This window comes from Ranitomeya imitator, chromosome 7, assembly GCF_032444005.1.
Source record: "Ranitomeya imitator isolate aRanImi1 chromosome 7, aRanImi1.pri, whole genome shotgun sequence".
NCBI lineage: Eukaryota > Metazoa > Chordata > Amphibia > Anura > Dendrobatidae > Ranitomeya > Ranitomeya imitator.
In genome coordinates, this window is record NC_091288.1 from 126,213,466 (window position 1) to 126,232,691 (window position 19,226).

Consider the following 19,226-nt stretch of genomic DNA (forward strand, 5'->3'; position numbering starts at 1 on the left):
CTTGCCGTGTCATTGGTGCCAACATGTATCAGAAGAAATGGGTGGACGTCCTTGGAGCTGAAGAGCTTTGGTATCCTATCGGTCACATCCTTGATCATCGCACCTGGAAGGCAGCATACTTCTCTTGCAGTTATGTCCGGTCTGCAGATGGCTGCTTCGGTGCCTCTCAGTAGTGAGTCTCCCACCACCACCACCATGGTGGACTCTATACCATGTAGGGTATAGAGTCTAGAGTGTAGGGTATAGAGTGTAGGGTATAGAGTGTAGAGTGTAGGGTATAGAGTGTATGGTATAGAGTGTAGAGTGTAGGGTATAGAGTGTAGGGTATAGAGTGTAGGGTATAGATTGTAGGGTATAGAGTGTAGGGTAGAGAGTGTAGGGTATAGAGTGTATAGTATAGAGTGTAGGGTATAGAGTGTAGGGTGTAGCGTGTAGGGTATAGAGTGTATGGTATAGAGTGTAGGGTATATAGTGTAGGGTGTAGAGTGTAGGGTATAGAGTGTAGGGTATAGAGTGTAGGGTATAGAGTGTAGAGTGTATGGTATAGAGTGTAGGGTATAGAGTGTATGGTATAGAGTGTATGGTATAGAGTGTAGGGTATATAGTGTAGGGTGTAGAGTGTAGGGTATAGAGTGTAGGGTATAGAGTGTTGGGCTATAGAGTGTAGGGTATAGAGTGTAGGGTATAGAGTGTAGGGTATAGCGTGTAGGGTATAGAGTGTAGGGTATAGAGTATATAGTGTAGGGTATAGAGTGTAGGGTATAGAGTGTAGAGTGTAGGGTATAGAGTGTAGGGTATAGAGTGTATGGAATAGAGTGTAGGGTATAGAGTGTAGAGTGTAGGGTATAGAGTGTAGGGTATAGAGCGTAGGGTGTAGGGTATAGAGTGTAGGGTATAGAGTGTAGGGTATAGAGTGTAGAGTGTAGGGTATAGAGTGTATGGTATAGAGTGTAGGGTGTAGAGTGTAGGGTATAGAGTGTAGAGTGTAGGGTATAGAGTGTAGAGTGTAGGGTATAGAGTGTAGGGTATAGAGTGCAGAGTGTAGGGTATAGAAAGTAGGGTATAGAGCGTAAAGTGTATGGTATAGAGTGTAGGGGATAGAGTGTATGGTATACAGTGTATGGTATAGAGTGTAGGGTAGAGAATGTAGGGTATAGAGTGTAGGATGTAGAGTGTAGGATATAGAGTGTAGAGTGTATGGTATAGAGTGTAGGGGATAGAGTGTATGGTATAGAGTGTATGGTATAGAGTGTATGGTATAGATTGTAGGGTATAGAGTGTAGGGTATCGAGTGTAGAGTGTAGGGTATAGAGTGTAGAGTGTAGGGTATAGAGTGTAGGGTATAGAGTGTAGGGTATAGAGTGTAGGGTATAGAGTGTAGGGTGTTGAGTGTAGGGTATAGAGTGTAGGGTATAGGGTGTAGGGTATAGAGTGTAGGGTGTAGAGTGTAGGGTATAGAGTGCAGGGTATAGAGTGTAGGGTATAGAGTGTAGGGTATAGCGTGTAGGGTATAGAGTGAAGGGTATAGAGTGTAGGGTATAGAGTGTAGGGTATAAAGTGGAGGGTATAGAGTGTAGGGTATAAAGTGTAGAGTGTAGGGTATAGAGTGTAGGGTATAGAGTGGAGGGTATAGAGTGTAGAGTGTAGGGTATAGAGTGTAGGGTATAGAGTGTAGGGTATAGAGTGTAGGGTGTAGAGTGTAGAGTGTAGGGTATAGAGTGGAGGGTATAGAGTGGAGGGTATAGAGTGTAGGGTATAAAGTGTAGAGTGTAGGGTATAGAGTGTAGGGTATAGAGTGGAGGGTATAGAGTGTAGAGTGTAGGGTATAGAGTGTATGGTATAGAGTGTAGGGTATAGAGTGTAGGGTATAAAGTGTAGAGTGTAGGGTATAGAGTGTAGGGTATAGAGTGTAGGGTATAGAGTGTAGGGTATAGAGTGTAGAGTGTAGGGTATAGAGTGTAGGGTATAGAGTGTAGGGTATAGAGTGTAGGGTATCGAGTGTAGGGTATAAAGTGTAGAGTGTAGGGTATAGAGTGTAGGTATAGAGTGTAGGGTATAGCGTGTAGGGTATAGAGTGAAGGGTATAGAGTGTAGGGTATAGAGTGTAGGGTATAAAGTGGAGGGTATAGAGTGTAGGGTATAAAGTGTAGAGTGTAGGGTATAGAGTGTAGGGTATAGAGTGGAGGGTATAGAGTGTAGAGTGTAGGGTATAGAGTGTAGGGTATAGAGTGTAGGGTATAGAGTGTAGGGTGTAGAGTGTAGAGTGTAGGGTATAGAGTGGAGGGTATAGAGTGGAGGGTATAGAGTGGAGGGTATAAAGTGTAGAGTGTAGGGTATAGAGTGTAGGGTATAGAGTGTAGGGTATAAAGTTTAGAGTGTAGTGTGTAGGCTGTAGAGTGTAGAGTGTAGCGTGTAAGGTATAGAGTGTAGTGTATAGAGTGTAGGTTATAGAGTGTAGAGTTTAGGGTATAGAGTGTAGGGTATAGAGTGTAGGGTATAGAGTGTATGGTATAGAGTGTATGGTATAGAGTGTAGGGTATAGAGTGTAGGGTATAGAGTGTAGGGTGTAAAGTGTAGGGTATAGAGTGTAGGGTATAGAGTGTAGGGTATAGATCGTAGGGTATATAGTGTAGGGTATAGGGTATAGAGTGTATGGTGTAGAGTGTAGGGTATAGAGTGTAGAGTGTAGGGTATAGAGTGTATGGTATAGAGTGTAGGGTGTAGAGTGTATGGTATAGAGTGTAGGGGGTATAGAGTGTAGAGTGTATGTTATAGAGTGTAGGGTATAGAGTGTATGTAATAGAGTATAGGGTATAGAGTGTAGAGTGTAGGGTATAGAGTGTAGGGTATAGCGTGTAGGGTATAGAGTGTAAGGTATAGAGTGTAGGGTGTTGAGTGTAGGGTATAGAGTGTATGGTATAGAGTGTAGGGTATAGAGTGTATGGTATAGAGTGTATGGTATAGAGTGTAGGGTATAGAATGTATGGTATAGAGTGTATGGTATAGAGTGTAGAGTGTAGGGTATAGAGTGTAGGGTATAGAGTGTAGAGTGTAGGGTATAGAGTGTATGGTATAAAGTGTAGGGTGTAGAGTGTATGGTATAGAGTGTATGGTATAGAGTGTAGGGTATAGAGTGTAGGGTATAGAGTATAGGGTATAGAGTGTAGGGTATAGAGTGTAGGGTATGGAGTGTAGGGTATAGAGTGTAGAGTGTAGGGATTAGAGTGTAGGGTATAGAGTGTAGGGTATAGAGTGTAGAGTTTAGGGTATAGAGTGTAGGGTGTAGAGTGTATGGTATAGAGTGTATGGTATAGAGTGTAGGGTATAGAGTGTAAGGTATAGAGTGTAGTGTATAGAGTGTATGTAAGAGATTGTAGGGTATAGAGTGTAGGGTATAGAGTGTAGAATATAGAGTGTAGGGTATAGAGTGTATGGTATAGAGTGTAGGGTGTAGAGTGTAGGGTATAGAGTGTATGGTATAGAGTGTAGCGTATAGAGTGTAGGGTATAGAGTGTAGGGTATAGATTGTAGGGTATAGAGTATAGAGTGTAGGGTATAGAGTATAGAGTGTATGGTGTAGAGTGTAGGGTATAGAGTGTAGGGTATAGAGTGTAGGGTATAGAGTGTAGGGTATAGAGTGTAGGGTATAGAGTGTAGGGTGTAGAGTGTATGGTATAGAGTGTAGGGTATAGAGTGTAGGGTATAGAGTGTAGAGTGTAGGGTATAGAGTGTAGGGTATAAAGTGTATAGTGTAGGGTATAGAGTGTAGTTTATAGAGTGTAGGGTATAAAGTGTAGGGTGTAGAGTGCAGATTGTAGGGTATAGAGTGTAGTGTATAGAGTGTATGTTATAGAGTGTAGGGTATAGAGTGTAGAGTTTAGGGTATAGAGTGTAGGGTATAGAGTGTAGGGTATAGAGTGTAGGGTATAGAGTGTATGGTATAGAGTGTAGGGTATAGAGTGTAGGGTATAGAGTGTAGGGTATAGATTGTAGGGTATAAAGTGTAGGGTAGAGACTGTAGGGTAGAGAGTGTAGTGTATAGAGTGTATAGTATAGAGTGTAGGGTATAGAGTGTAGGGTGTAGAGTGTAGGGTATAGAGTGTAGGGTATAGAGTGTAGGGTATAGAGTGTAGGGTATAAAGTGTAGGGTGTAGAGTGCAGATTGTAGGGTATAGAGTGTAAGGTATAGAGTGTAGTGTATAGAGTGTATGTTATAGAGTGTAGGGTATAGAGTGTAGAGTGTAGGGCATAGAGTGTAGGGTATAGAGTGTATAGTATAGAGTGTAGGGTATAGAGTGTAGGGTATAGAGTGTAGGGTATAGAGTGTAGGGTGTAGAGTGTAGGGTATAGTGTGTAGGGTATAGAGTGTATGGTATAGAGTGTAGGGTATAGAGTGAATGATATAGAGTGTAGGGTATAGAGTGTAGAGTGTAGGGTATAGAGTGTAGGGTATAGAGTGTAGAGTGTAGGGTATAGAGTGTATGGTATAGAGTGTAGAGTGTAGGGTATAGAGTGTAGGGTATAGAGTGTAGGGTATAGAGTGTAGGGTATAGATTATAGGGTATAGAGTATAGAGTGTAGGGTATAGAGTATAGAGTATAGAGTGTATGGTGTAGAGTGTAGGGTATAGAGTGTAGGGTATAGAGTGTATGTTATAGAGTATAGGGTATAGAGTGTAGAGTGTAGGGTATAGAGTGTAGGGTATAGAGTGTAGGGTATAGAGTGTAAGGTATAGAGTGTAGGGTGTTGAGTGTAGGGTATAGAGTGTATGGTATAGAGTGTAGGGTATAGAGTGTATGGTATAGAGTGTATGGTATAGAGTGTAGGGTATAGAATGTATGGTATAGAGTGTATGGTATAGAGTGTAGAGTGTAGGGTATAGAGTGTAGGGTATAGAGTGTAGAGTGTAGGGTATAGAGTGTATGGTATAAAGTGTAGGGTGTAGAGTGTATGGTATAGAGTGTATGGTATAGAGTGTAGGGTATAGAGTGTAGGGTATAGAGTATAGGGTATAGAGTGTAGGGTATAGAGTGTAGGGTATGGAGTGTAGGGTATAGAGTGTAGAGTGTAGGGATTAGAGTGTAGGGTATAGAGTGTAGGGTATAGAGTGTAGAGTTTAGGGTATAGAGTGTAGGGTGTAGAGTGTATGGTATAGAGTGTATGGTATAGAGTGTAGGGTATAGAGTGTAAGGTATAGAGTGTAGTGTATAGAGTGTATGTAAGAGATTGTAGGGTATAGAGTGTAGGGTATAGAGTGTAGGGTATAGAGTGTAGGGTATAGAGTGTATGGTATAGAGTGTAGGGTGTAGAGTGTAGAGTGTAGGGTATAGAGTGTATGGTATAGAGTGTAGCGTATAGAGTGTAGGGTATAGAGTGTAGGGTATAGATTGTAGGGTATAGAGCATAGAGTGTAGGGTATAGAGTATAGAGTGTATGGTGTAGAGTGTAGGGTATAGAGTGTAGGGTATAGAGTGTAGGGTATAGAGTGTAGGGTATAGAGTGTAGGGTATAGAGTGTAGGGTGTAGAGTGTATGGTATAGAGTGTAGGGTATAGAGTGTAGGGTATAGAGTGTAGAGTGTAGGGTATAGAGTGTAGGGTATAAAGTGTATAGTGTAGGGTATAGAGTGTAGGGTATAGAGTGTAGGGTATAAAGTGTAGGGTGTAGAGTGCAGATTGTAGGGTATAGAGTGTAAGGTATAGAGTGTAGTGTATAGAGTGTATGTTATAGAGTGTAGGGTATAGAGTTTAGAGTTTAGGGTATAGAGTGTAGGGTATAGAGTGTAGGGTATAGAGTGTAGGGTATAGAGTGTATGGTATAGAGTGTAGGGTATAGAGTGTAGGGTATAGAGTGTAGGGTATAGATTGTAGGGTATAAAGTGTAGGGTAGAGACTGTAGGGTAGAGAGTGTAGTGTATAGAGTGTATAGTATAGAGTGTAGGGTATAGAGTGTAGGGTGTAGAGTGTAGGGTATAGAGTGTAGGGTATAGAGTGTAGGGTATAGAGTGTAGGGTATAAAGTGTAGGGTGTAGAGTGCAGATTGTAGGGTATAGAGTGTAAGGTATAGAGTGTAGTGTATAGAGTGTATGTTATAGAGTGTAGGGTATAGAGTGTAGAGTGTAGGGCATAGAGTGTAGGGTATAGAGTGTATAGTATAGAGTGTAGGGTATAGAGTGTAGGGTATAGAGTGTAGGGTATAGAGTGTAGGGTGTAGAGTGTAGGGTATAGAGTGTAGGGTATAGAGTGTATGGTATAGAGTGTAGGGTATAGAGTGAATGATATAGAGTGTAGGGTATAGAGTGTAGAGTGTAGGGTATAGAGTGTAGGGTATAGAGTGTAGAGTGTAGGGTATAGAGTGTATGGTATAGAGTGTAGAGTGTGGGGTATAGAGTGTAGGGTATAGAGTGTAGGGTATAGAGTGTAGGGTATAAAGTGTAGGGTGTAGAGTGCAGATTGTAGGGTATAGAGTGTAAGGTATAGAGTGTAGTGTATAGAGTGTATGTTATAGAGTGTAGGGTATAGAGTGTAGAGTTTAGGGTATAGAGTGTAGGGTATAGAGTGTAGGGTATAGAGTGTAGGGTATAGAGTGTATGGTATAGAGTGTAGGGTATAGAGTGTAGGGTATAGATTGTAGGGTATAAAGTGTAGGGTAGAGACTGTAGGGTAGAGAGTGTAGTGTATAGAGTGTATAGTATAGAGTGTAGGGTATAGAGTGTAGGGTGTAGAGTGTAGGGTATAGAGTGTAGGGTATAGAGTGTAGGGTATAGAGTGTAGGGTATAAAGTGTAGGGTGTAGAGTGCAGATTGTAGGGTATAGAGTGTAAGGTATAGAGTGTAGTGTATAGAGTGTATGTTATAGAGTGTAGGGTATAGAGTGTAGAGTGTAGGGCATAGAGTGTAGGGTATAGAGTGTATAGTATAGAGTGTAGGGTATAGAGTGTAGGGTATAGAGTGTAGGGTATAGAGTGTAGGGTGTAGAGTGTAGGGTATAGAGTGTAGGGTATAGAGTGTATGGTATAGAGTGTAGGGTATAGAGTGAATGATATAGAGTGTAGGGTATAGAGTGTAGAGTGTAGGGTATAGAGTGTAGGGTATAGAGTGTAGAGTGTAGGGTATAGAGTGTATGGTATAGAGTGTAGAGTGTAGGGTATAGAGTGTAGGGTATAGAGTGTAGGGTATAGAGTGTAGGGTATAGATTATAGGGTATAGAGTATAGAGTGTAGGGTATAGAGTATAGAGTGTATGGTGTAGAGTGTAGGGTATAGAGTGTAGGGTATAGAGTGTAGGGTATAGAGTGTAGGGTGTAGAGTGTATGGTATAGAGTGTAGGGTATAGAGTGTAGGGTATAGAGTGTAGAGTGTAGGGTATAGAGTGTAGGGTATAAAGTGTAGAGTGTAGAGTGTAGGGTATAGAGTGTAGGGTATAGAGTGTAGGGTATAAAGTGTAGGGTGTAGAGTGCAGATTGTAGGGTATAGAGTGCAAGGTATAGAGTGTAGTGTATAGAGTGTATGTTATAGAGTGTAGGGTATAGAGTGTAGAGTTTAGGGTATAGAGTGTAGGGTATAGAGTGTAGGGTATAGATTGTAGGGTATAAAGTGTAGGGTAGAGACTGTAGGGTAGAGAGTGTAGGGTATAGAGTGTATAGCATAGAGTGTAGGGTATAGAGTGTAGGGTGTAGAGTGTAGGGTATAGAGTGTAGGGTATAGAGTGTAGGGTATAGAGTGTAGGGTATAAAGTGTAGGGTGTAGAGTGCAGATTGTAGTGTATAGAGTGTATGTTATAGAGTGTAGGGTATAGAGTGTAGAGTGTAGGGTATAGAGTGTAGGGTATAGACTGTAGGGTATAGAGTGTATAGTATAGAGTGTAGGGTATAGAGTGTAGGGTGTAGAGTGTAGGGTATAGAGTGTAGGGTATAGAGTGTAGGGTATAGAGTGTATGATATAGAGTGTAGGGTATAGAGTCTAGAGTGTAGGGTATAGAGTGTAGGGTATAGAGTGTAGAGTGTAGGGTATAGAGTGTATGGTATAGAGTGTAGAGTGTAGGGTATAGAGTGTAGGGTATAGAGTGTAGGGTATAGATTGTAGGGTATAGAGTGTAGGGTAGAGAGTGTAGGGTATAGAGTGTATAGTATAGAGTGTAGGGTATAGAGTGTAGGGTGTAGCGTGTAGGGTATAGAGTGTATGGTATAGAGTGTAGGGTATATAGTGTAGGGTGTAGAGTGTAGGGTATAGAGTGTAGGGTATAGAGTGTAGGGTATAGAGTGTAGAGTGTATGGTATAGAGTGTAGGGTATAGAGTGTATGGTATAGAGTGTATGGTATAGAGTGTAGGGTATATAGTGTAGGGTGTAGAGTGTAGGGTATAGAGTGTAGGGTATAGAGTGTTGGGCTATAGAGTGTAGGGTATAGAGTGTAGGGTATAGAGTGTAGGGTATAGCGTGTAGGGTATAGAGTGTAGGGTATAGAGTATATAGTGTAGGGTATAGAGTGTAGGGTATAGAGTGTAGAGTGTAGGGTATAGAGTGTAGGGTATAGAGTGTATGGAATAGAGTGTAGGGTATAGAGTGTAGAGTGTAGGGTATAGAGTGTAGGGTATAGAGCGTAGGGTGTAGGGTATAGAGTGTAGGGTATAGAGTGTAGGGTATAGAGTGTAGAGTGTAGGGTATAGAGTGTATGGTATAGAGTGTAGGGTGTAGAGTGTAGGGTATAGAGTGTAGAGTGTAGGGTATAGAGTGTAGAGTGTAGGGTATAGAGTGTAGGGTATAGAGTGCAGAGTGTAGGGTATAGAAAGTAGGGTATTGAGCGTAAAGTGTATGGTATAGAGTGTAGGGGATAGAGTGTATGGTATACAGTGTATGGTATAGAGTGTAGGGTAGAGAATGTAGGGTATAGAGTGTAGGATGTAGAGTGTAGGATATAGAGTGTAGAGTGTATGGTATAGAGTGTAGGGGATAGAGTGTATGGTATAGAGTGTATGGTATAGAGTGTATGGTATAGATTGTAGGGTATAGAGTGTAGGGTATCGAGTGTAGAGTGTAGGGTATAGAGTGTAGAGTGTAGGGTATAGAGTGTAGGGTATAGAGTGTAGGGTATAGAGTGTAGGGTATAGAGTGTAGGGTGTTGAGTGTAGGGTATAGAGTGTAGGGTATAGGGTGTAGGGTATAGAGTGTAGGGTGTAGAGTGTAGGGTATAGAGTGCAGGGTATAGAGTGTAGGGTATAGAGTGTAGGGTATAGCGTGTAGGGTATAGAGTGAAGGGTATAGAGTGTAGGGTATAGAGTGTAGGGTATAAAGTGGAGGGTATAGAGTGTAGGGTATAAAGTGTAGAGTGTAGGGTATAGAGTGTAGGGTATAGAGTGGAGGGTATAGAGTGTAGAGTGTAGGGTATAGAGTGTAGGGTATAGAGTGTAGGGTATAGAGTGTAGGGTGTAGAGTGTAGAGTGTAGGGTATAGAGTGGAGGGTATAGAGTGGAGGGTATAGAGTGTAGGGTATAAAGTGTAGAGTGTAGGGTATAGAGTGTAGGGTATAGAGTGGAGGGTATAGAGTGTAGAGTGTAGGGTATAGAGTGTATGGTATAGAGTGTAGGGTATAGAGTGTAGGGTATAAAGTGTAGAGTGTAGGGTATAGAGTGAAGGGTATAGAGTGTAGGGTATAGAGTGTAGGGTATAGAGTGTAGGGTATAGAGTGTAGGGTATAGAGTGTAGGGTATAAAGTGTAGGGTGTAGAGTGCAGATTGTAGTGTATAGAGTGTATGTTATAGAGTGTAGGGTATAGAGTGTAGAGTGTAGGGTATAGAGTGTAGGGTATAGACTGTAGGGTATAGAGTGTATAGTATAGAGTGTAGGGTATAGAGTGTAGGGTGTAGAGTGTAGGGTATAGAGTGTAGGGTATAGAGTGTAGGGTATAGAGTGTATGATATAGAGTGTAGGGTATAGAGTCTAGAGTGTAGGGTATAGAGTGTAGGGTATAGAGTGTAGAGTGTAGGGTATAGAGTGTATGGTATAGAGTGTAGAGTGTAGGGTATAGAGTGTAGGGTATAGAGTGTAGGGTATAGATTGTAGGGTATAGAGTGTAGGGTAGAGAGTGTAGGGTATAGAGTGTATAGTATAGAGTGTAGGGTATAGAGTGTAGGGTGTAGCGTGTAGGGTATAGAGTGTATGGTATAGAGTGTAGGGTATATAGTGTAGGGTGTAGAGTGTAGGGTATAGAGTGTAGGGTATAGAGTGTAGGGTATAGAGTGTAGAGTGTATGGTATAGAGTGTAGGGTATAGAGTGTATGGTATAGAGTGTATGGTATAGAGTGTAGGGTATATAGTGTAGGGTGTAGAGTGTAGGGTATAGAGTGTAGGGTATAGAGTGTTGGGCTATAGAGTGTAGGGTATAGAGTGTAGGGTATAGAGTGTAGGGTATAGCGTGTAGGGTATAGAGTGTAGGGTATAGAGTATATAGTGTAGGGTATAGAGTGTAGGGTATAGAGTGTAGAGTGTAGGGTATAGAGTGTAGGGTATAGAGTGTATGGAATAGAGTGTAGGGTATAGAGTGTAGAGTGTAGGGTATAGAGTGTAGGGTATAGAGCGTAGGGTGTAGGGTATAGAGTGTAGGGTATAGAGTGTAGGGTATAGAGTGTAGAGTGTAGGGTATAGAGTGTATGGTATAGAGTGTAGGGTGTAGAGTGTAGGGTATAGAGTGTAGAGTGTAGGGTATAGAGTGTAGAGTGTAGGGTATAGAGTGTAGGGTATAGAGTGCAGAGTGTAGGGTATAGAAAGTAGGGTATAGAGCGTAAAGTGTATGGTATAGAGTGTAGGGGATAGAGTGTATGGTATACAGTGTATGGTATAGAGTGTAGGGTAGAGAATGTAGGGTATAGAGTGTAGGATGTAGAGTGTAGGATATAGAGTGTAGAGTGTATGGTATAGAGTGTAGGGGATAGAGTGTATGGTATAGAGTGTATGGTATAGAGTGTATGGTATAGATTGTAGGGTATAGAGTGTAGGGTATCGAGTGTAGAGTGTAGGGTATAGAGTGTAGAGTGTAGGGTATAGAGTGTAGGGTATAGAGTGTAGGGTATAGAGTGTAGGGTATAGAGTGTAGGGTGTTGAGTGTAGGGTATAGAGTGTAGGGTATAGGGTGTAGGGTATAGAGTGTAGGGTGTAGAGTGTAGGGTATAGAGTGCAGGGTATAGAGTGTAGGGTATAGAGTGTAGGGTATAGCGTGTAGGGTATAGAGTGAAGGGTATAGAGTGTAGGGTATAGAGTGTAGGGTATAAAGTGGAGGGTATAGAGTGTAGGGTATAAAGTGTAGAGTGTAGGGTATAGAGTGTAGGGTATAGAGTGGAGGGTATAGAGTGTAGAGTGTAGGGTATAGAGTGTAGGGTATAGAGTGTAGGGTATAGAGTGTAGGGTGTAGAGTGTAGAGTGTAGGGTATAGAGTGGAGGGTATAGAGTGGAGGGTATAGAGTGTAGGGTATAAAGTGTAGAGTGTAGGGTATAGAGTGTAGGGTATAGAGTGGAGGGTATAGAGTGTAGAGTGTAGGGTATAGAGTGTATGGTATAGAGTGTAGGGTATAGAGTGTAGGGTATAAAGTGTAGAGTGTAGGGTATAGAGTGAAGGGTATAGAGTGTAGGGTATAGAGTGTAGGGTATAGAGTGTAGGGTATAGAGTGTAGGGTATAGAGTGTAGGGTGTTGAGTGTAGGGTATAGAGTGTAGGGTATAGGGTGTAGGGTATAGAGTGTAGGGTGTAGAGTGTAGGGTATAGAGTGCAGGGTATAGAGTGTAGGGTATAGAGTGTAGGGTATAGCGTGTAGGGTATAGAGTGAAGGGTATAGAGTGTAGGGTATAGAGTGTAGGGTATAAAGTGGAGGGTATAGAGTGTAGGGTATAAAGTGTAGAGTGTAGGGTATAGAGTGTAGGGTATAGAGTGGAGGGTATAGAGTGTAGAGTGTAGGGTATAGAGTGTAGGGTATAGAGTGTAGGGTATAGAGTGTAGGGTGTAGAGTGTAGAGTGTAGGGTATAGAGTGGAGGGTATAGAGTGGAGGGTATAGAGTGTAGGGTATAAAGTGTAGAGTGTAGGGTATAGAGTGTAGGGTATAGAGTGGAGGGTATAGAGTGTAGAGTGTAGGGTATAGAGTGTATGGTATAGAGTGTAGGGTATAGAGTGTAGGGTATAAAGTGTAGAGTGTAGGGTATAGAGTGTAGGGTATAGAGTGTAGGGTATAGAGTGTAGGGTGTAGGGTATAGAGTGTAGGGTATAGAGTGTAGGGTATAGAGTGTAGGGTATAGAGTGTAGGGTATAAAGTGTAGAGTGTAGGGTATAGAGTGTAGGTATACAGTGTAGGGTATAGCGTGTAGGGTATAGAGTGAAGGGTATAGAGTGTAGGGTATAGAGTGTAGGGTATAAAGTGGAGGGTATAGAGTGTAGGGTATAAAGTGTAGAGTGTAGGGTATAGAGTGTAGGGTATAGAGTGGAGGGTATAGAGTGTAGAGTGTAGGGTATAGAGTGTAGGGTATAGAGTGTAGGGTATAGAGTGTAGGGTGTAGAGTGTAGAGTGTAGGGTATAGAGTGGAGGGTATAGAGTGGAGGGTATAGAGTGTAGGGTATAAAGTGTAGAGTGTAGGGTATAGAGTGTAGGGTATAGAGTGTAGGGTATAAAGTTTAGAGTGTAGTGTGTAGGCTGTAGAGTGTAGAGTGTAGCGTGTAAGGTATAGAGTGTAGTGTATAGAGTGTAGGTTATAGAGTGTAGAGTTTAGGGTATAGAGTGTAGGGTATAGAGTGTAGGGTATAGAGTGTATGGTATAGAGTGTATGGTATAGAGTGTAGGGTATAGAGTGTAGGGTATAGAGTGTAGGGTGTAAAGTGTAGGGTATAGAGTGTAGGGTATAGAGTGTAGGGTATAGATCGTAGGGTATATAGTGTAGGGTATAGGGTATAGAGTGTATGGTGTAGAGTGTAGGGTATAGAGTGTAGAGTGTAGGGTATAGAGTGTATGGTATAGAGTGTAGGGTGTAGAGTGTATGGTATAGAGTGTAGGGGGTATAGAGTGTAGAGTGTATGTTATAGAGTGTAGGGTATAGAGTGTATGTTATAGAGTATAGGGTATAGAGTGTAGAGTGTAGGGTATAGAGTGTAGGGTATAGCGTGTAGGGTATAGAGTGTAAGGTATAGAGTGTAGGGTGTTGAGTGTAGGGTATAGAGTGTATGGTATAGAGTGTAGGGTATAGAGTGTATGGTATAGAGTGTATGGTATAGAGTGTAGGGTATAGAATGTATGGTATAGAGTGTATGGTATAGAGTGTAGAGTGTAGGGTATAGAGTGTAGGGTATAGAGTGTAGAGTGTAGGGTATAGAGTGTATGGTATAAAGTGTAGGGTGTAGAGTGTATGGTATAGAGTGTATGGTATAGAGTGTAGGGTATAGAGTGTAGGGTATAGAGTATAGGGTATAGAGTGTAGGGTATAGAGTGTAGGGTATGGAGTGTAGGGTATAGAGTGTAGACTGTAGGGATTAGAGTGTAGGGTATAGAGTGTAGGGTATAGAGTGTAGAGTTTAGGGTATAGAGTGTAGGGTGTAGAGTGTATGGTATAGAGTGTATGGTATAGAGTGTAGGGTATAGAGTGTAAGGTATAGAGTGTAGTGTATAGAGTGTATGTAAGAGATTGTAGGGTATAGAGTGTAGGGTATAGAGTGTAGGGTATAGAGTGTAGGGTATAGAGTGTATGGTATAGAGTGTAGGGTGTAGAGTGTAGAGTGTAGGGTATAGAGTGTATGGTATAGAGTGTAGCGTATAGAGTGTAGGGTATAGAGTGTAGGGTATAGATTGTAGGGTATAGAGTATAGAGTGTAGGGTATAGAGTATAGAGTGTATGGTGTAGAGTGTAGGGTATAGAGTGTAGAGTATAGAGTGTAGGGTATAGAGTGTAGGGTATAGAGTGTAGGGTATAGAGTGTAGGGTGTAGAGTGTATGGTATAGAGTGTAGGGTATAGAGTGTAGGGTATAGAGTGTAGAGTGTAGGGTATAGAGTGTAGGGTATAAAGTGTATAGTGTAGGGTATAGAGTGTAGTTTATAGAGTGTAGGGTATAAAGTGTAGGGTGTAGAGTGCAGATTGTAGGGTATAGAGTGTAGTGTATAGAGTGTATGTTATAGAGTGTAGGGTATAGAGTGTAGAGTTTAGGGTATAGAGTGTAGGGTATAGAGTGTAGGGTATAGAGTGTAGGGTATAGAGTGTATGGTATAGAGTGTAGGGTATAGAGTGTAGGGTATAGAGTGTAGGGTATAGATTGTAGGGTATAAAGTGTAGGGTAGAGACTGTAGGGTAGAGAGTGTAGTGTATAGAGTGTATAGTATAGAGTGTAGGGTATAGAGTGTAGGGTGTAGAGTGTAGGGTATAGAGTGTAGGGTATAGAGTGTAGGGTATAGAGTGTAGGGTATAAAGTGTAGGGTGTAGAGTGCAGATTGTAGGGTATAGAGTGTAAGGTATAGAGTGTAGTGTATAGAGTGTATGTTATAGAGTGTAGGGTATAGAGTGTAGAGTGTAGGGCATAGAGTGTAGGGTATAGAGTGTATAGTATAGAGTGTAGGGTATAGAGTGTAGGGTATAGAGTGTAGGGTATAGAGTGTAGGGTGTAGAGTGTAGGGTATAGTGTGTAGGGTATAGAGTGTATGGTATAGAGTGTAGGGTATAGAGTGAATGATATAGAGTGTAGGGTATAGAGTGTAGAGTGTAGGGTATAGAGTGTAGGGTATAGAGTGTAGAGTGTAGGGTATAGAGTGTATGGTATAGAGTGTAGAGTGTAGGGTATAGAGTGTAGGGTATAGAGTGTAGGGTATAGAGTGTAGGGTATAGATTATAGGGTATAGAGTATAGAGTGTAGGGTATAGAGTATAGAGTATAGAGTGTATGGTGTAGAGTGTAGGGTATAGAGTGTAGGGTATAGAGTGTATGTTATAGAGTATAGGGTATAGAGTGTAGAGTGTAGGGTATAGAGTGTAGGGTATAGAGTGTAGGGTATAGAGTGTAAGGTATAGAGTGTAGGGTGTTGAGTGTAGGGTATAGAGTGTATGGTATAGAGTGTAGGGTATAGAGTGTATGGTATAGAGTGTATGGTATAGAGTGTAGGGTATAGAATGTATGGTATAGAGTGTATGGTATAGAGTGTAGAGTGTAGGGTATAGAGTGTAGGGTATAGAGTGTAGAGTGTAGGGTATAGAGTGTATGGTATAAAGTGTAGGGTGTAGAGTGTATGGTATAGAGTGTATGGTATAGAGTGTAGGGTATAGAGTGTAGGGTATAGAGTATAGGGTATAGAGTGTAGGGTATAGAGTGTAGGGTATGGAGTGTAGGGTATAGAGTGTAGAGTGTAGGGATTAGAGTGTAGGGTATAGAGTGTAGGGTATAGAGTGTAGAGTTTAGGGTATAGAGTGTAGGGTGTAGAGTGTATGGTATAGAGTGTATGGTATAGAGTGTAGGGTATAGAGTGTAAGGTATAGAGTGTAGTGTATAGAGTGAATGTAAGAGATTGTAGGGTATAGAGTGTAGGGTATAGAGTGTAGGGTATAGAGTGTAGGGTATAGAGTGTATGGTATAGAGTGTAGGGTGTAGAGTGTAGAGTGTAGGGTATAGAGTGTATGGTATAGAGTGTAGCGTATAGAGTGTAGGGTATAGAGTGTAGGGTATAGATTGTAGGGTATAGAGCATAGAGTGTAGGGTATAGAGTATAGAGTGTATGGTGTAGAGTGTAGGGTATAGAGTGTAGGGTATAGAGTGTAGGGTATAGAGTGTAGGGTATAGAGTGTAGGGTATAGAGTGTAGGGTGTAGAGTGTAGGGTGTAGAGTGTAGGGTATAGAGTGTAGGGTATAGAGTGTAGAGTGTAGGGTATAGAGTGTAGGGTATAAAGTGTATAGTGTAGGGTATAGAGTGTAGGGTATAGAGTGTAGGGTATAAAGTGTAGGGTGTAGAGTGCAGATTGTAGGGTATAGAGTGTAAGGTATAGAGTGTAGTGTATAGAGTGTATGTTATAGAGTGTAGGGTATAGAGTGTAGAGTTTAGGGTATAGAGTGTAGGGTATAGAGTGTAGGGTATAGAGTGTAGGGTATAGAGTGTATGGTATAGAGTGTAGGGTATAGAGTGTAGGGTATAGAGTGTAGGGTATAGATTGTAGGGTATAAAGTGTAGGGTAGAGACTGTAGGGTAGAGAGTGTAGTGTATAGAGTGTATAGTATAGAGTGTAGGGTATAGAGTGTAGGGTGTAGAGTGTAGGGTATAGAGTGTAGGGTATAGAGTGTAGGGTATAGAGTGTAGGGTATAAAGTGTAGGGTGTAGAGTGCAGATTGTAGGGTATAGAGTGTAAGGTATAGAGTGTAGTGTATAGAGTGTATGTTATAGAGTGTAGGGTATAGAGTGTAGAGTGTAGGGCATAGAGTGTAGGGTATAGAGTGTATAGTATAGAGTGTAGGGTATAGAGTGTAGGGTATAGAGTGTAGGGTATAGAGTGTAGGGTGTAGAGTGTAGGGTATAGAGTGTAGGGTATAGAGTGTATGGTATAGAGTGTAGGGTATAGAGTGAATGATATAGAGTGTAGGGTATAGAGTGTAGAGTGTAGGGTATAGAGTGTAGGGTATAGAGTGTAGAGTGTAGGGTATAGAGTGTATGGTATAGAGTGTAGAGTGTAGGGTATAGAGTGTAGGGTATAGAGTGTAGGGTATAGAGTGTAGGGTATAAAGTGTAGGGTGTAGAGTGCAGATTGTAGGGTATAGAGTGTAAGGTATAGAGTGTAGTGTATAGAGTGTATGTTATAGAGTGTAGGGTATAGAGTGTAGAGTTTAGGGTATAGAGTGTAGGGTATAGAGTGTAGGGTATAGAGTGTAGGGTATAGAGTGTATGGTATAGAGTGTAGGGTATAGAGTGTAGGGTATAGAGTGTAGGGTATAGATTGTAGGGTATAAAGTGTAGGGTAGAGACTGTAGGGTAGAGAGTGTAGTGTATAGAGTGTATAGTATAGAGTGTAGGGTATAGAGTGTAGGGTGTAGAGTGTAGGGTATAGAGTGTAGGGTATAGAGTGTAGGGTATAGAGTGTAGGGTATAAAGTGTAGGGTGTAGAGTGCAGATTGTAGGGTATAGAGTGTAAGGTATAGAGTGTAGTGTATAGAGTGTATGTTATAGAGTGTAGGGTATAGAGTGTAGAGTGTAGGGCATAGAGTGTAGGGTATAGAGTGTATAGTATAGAGTGTAGGGTATAGAGTGTAGGGTATAGAGTGTAGGGTATAGAGTGTAGGGTGTAGAGTGTAGGGTATAGAGTGTAGGGTATAGAGTGTATGGTATAGAGTGTAGGGTATAGAGTGAATGATATAGAGTGTAGGGTATAGAGTGTAGAGTGTAGGGTATAGAGTGTAGGGTATAGAGTGTAGAGTGTAGGGTATAGAGTGTATGGTATAGAGTGTAGAGTGTAGGGTATAGAGTGTAGGGTATAGAGTGTAGGGTATAGAGTGTAGGGTATAGATTATAGGGTATAGAGTATAGAGTGTAGGGTATAGAGTATAGAGTATAGAGTGTATGGTGTAGAGTGTAGGGTATAGAGTGTAGGGTATAGAGTGTAGGGTATAGAGTGTAGGGTGTAGAGTGTATGGTATAGAGTGTAGGGTATAGAGTGTAGGGTATAGAGTGTAGAGTGTAGGGTATAGAGTGTAGGGTATAAAGTGTAGAGTGTAGAGTGTAGGGTATAGAGTGTAGGGTATAGAGTGTCGGGTATAAAGTGTAGGGTGTAGAGTGCAGATTGTAGGGTATAGAGTGCAAGGTATAGAGTGTAGTGTATAGAGTGTATGTTATAGAGTGTAGGGTATAGAGTGTAGAGTTTAGGGTATAGAGTGTAGGGTATAGAGTGTAGGGTATAGATTGTAGGGTATAAAGTGTAGGGTAGAGACTGTAGGGTAGAGAGTGTAGGGTATAGAGTGTATAGCATAGAGTGTAGGGTACAGAGTGTAGGGTGTAGAGTGTAGGGTATAGAGTGTAGGGTATAGAGTGTAGGGTATAGAGTGTAGGGTATAAAGTGTAGGGTGTAGAGTGCAGATTGTAGTGTATAGAGTGTATGTTATAGAGTGTAGGGTATAGAGTGTAGAGTGTAGGGTATAGAGTGTAGGGTATAGAGTGTAGGGTATAGAGTGTATAGTATAGAGTGTAGGGTATAGAGTGTAGGGTGTAGAGTGTAGGGTATAGAGTGTAGGGTATAGAGTGTAGGGTATAGAGTGTATGATATAGAGTGTAGGGTATAGAGTCTAGAGTGTAGGGTATAGAGTGTAGGGTATAGAGTGTAGAGTGTAGGGTATAGAGTGTATGGTATAGAGTGTAGAGTGTAGGGTATAGAGTGTAGGGTATAGAGTGTAGGGTATAGATTGTAGGGTATAGAGTGTAGGGTAGAGAGTGTAGGGTATAGAGTGTATAGTATAGAGTGTAGGGTATAGAGTGTAGGGTGTAGCGTGTAGGGTATAGAGTGTATGGTATAGAGTGTAGGGTATATAGTGTAGGGTGTAGAGTGTAGGGTATAGAGTGTAGGGTATAGAGTGTAGGGTATAGAGTGTAGAGTGTATGGTATAGAGTGTAGGGTATAGAGTGTATGGTATAGAGTGTATGGTATAGAGTGTAGGGTATATAGTGTAGGGTGTAGAGTGTAGGGTATAGAGTGTAGGGTATAGAGTGTTGGGCTATAGAGTGTAGGGTATAGAGTGTAGGGTATAGAGTGTAGGGTATAGCGTGTAGGGTATAGAGTGTAGGGTATAGAGTATATAGTGTAGGGTATAGAGTGTAGGGTATAGAGTGTAGAGTGTAGGGTATAGAGTGTAGGGTATAGAGTGTATGGAATAGAGTGTAGGGTATAGAGTGTAGAGTGTAGGGTATAGAGTGTAGGGTATAGAGCGTAGGGTGTAGGGTATAGAGTGTAGGGTATAGAGTGTAGGGTATAGAGTGTAGAGTGTAGGGTATAGAGTGTATGGTATAGAGTGTAGGGTGTAGAGTGTAGGGTATAGAGTGTAGAGTGTAGGGTATAGAGTGTAGAGTGTAGGGTATAGAGTGTAGGGTATAGAGTGCAGAGTGTAGGGTATAGAAAGTAGGGTATAGAGCGTAAAGTGTATGGTATAGAGTGTAGGGGATAGAGTGTATGGTATACAGTGTATGGTATAGAGTGTAGGGTAGAGAATGTAGGGTATAGAGTGTAGGATGTAGAGTGTAGGATATAGAGTG